The sequence below is a fragment of the Juglans regia genome, unplaced genomic scaffold, assembly GCF_001411555.2.
Source record: "Juglans regia cultivar Chandler unplaced genomic scaffold, Walnut 2.0 Scaffold_2452, whole genome shotgun sequence".
NCBI classification, from domain to species: domain Eukaryota; kingdom Viridiplantae; phylum Streptophyta; class Magnoliopsida; order Fagales; family Juglandaceae; genus Juglans; species Juglans regia.
Window position 1 is genome coordinate 1 of NW_023355842.1, and position 252 is coordinate 252.

A 252-nucleotide genomic window follows, 5' to 3' on the forward strand; every position below is an offset into this window, starting at 1 on the left:
TCCAAACGGAGATCTGATCCAAACCCATGGCTACGCGATGGGCAGGGCGAGATTTTCCCAAAAATCCACTCCCGAGTGCTCCTTCTTGTCAATTTATCTCGCAAGGCGGAAAAAACAAAAACGAGGGGTGTAACACGAGGACTTCCCAGGAGGTCACCCATCCTAGTACTACTCTCGCCCAAGCACGCTTAACTGCGGAGTTCTGATGGGATCCGGTGCATTAGTGCTGGTATGATCGCACCCATCAAACTA

The 252-nt window shown here is 51.2% G+C and overlaps 1 non-coding gene across 1 annotated transcript; it reads right to left on the reverse strand.

The window, feature by feature from the left end:
* Positions 1 to 124: 124 nt before the first annotated feature.
* On the reverse strand, positions 125 to 243 carry LOC118345376. The gene has a single exon (XR_004798924.1). It is a non-coding gene; the product is annotated as a 5S ribosomal RNA (ribosomal RNA).
* Positions 244 to 252: the final 9 nt, after the last annotated feature.